Genomic DNA, 275 nt, shown 5'->3' on the forward strand with positions numbered 1-275 from the left:
TTAGGGTGAAGATCTTCTCTCACTATTCTAAAGGGCCCCTTTGGCAGTAGGTAACACATAGACTATTATGGATATTGATTTTGGAATTTAGATGCACTGTTATCAGTTGTGCTTAGCCGTACATGTTCATATCCTTAAAGATGTATCATGGAAGTGTTACAGCCTAGAAGACACAAATTTAATTAACAAGTTGAAAATACATGAGTCAAAAATTAAAAAGCAATAATATTCCGAGTAGCGGTTCTAATAGTGGCATAAATCAAGTTACAGAGGGA

The sequence above is a fragment of the Elephantulus edwardii genome, unplaced genomic scaffold (assembly GCF_000299155.1).
Source record: "Elephantulus edwardii isolate Elephantulus edwardi_28Jun2011 unplaced genomic scaffold, EleEdw1.0 scaffold00163, whole genome shotgun sequence".
NCBI classification, from domain to species: Eukaryota; Metazoa; Chordata; class Mammalia; order Macroscelidea; family Macroscelididae; genus Elephantulus; species Elephantulus edwardii.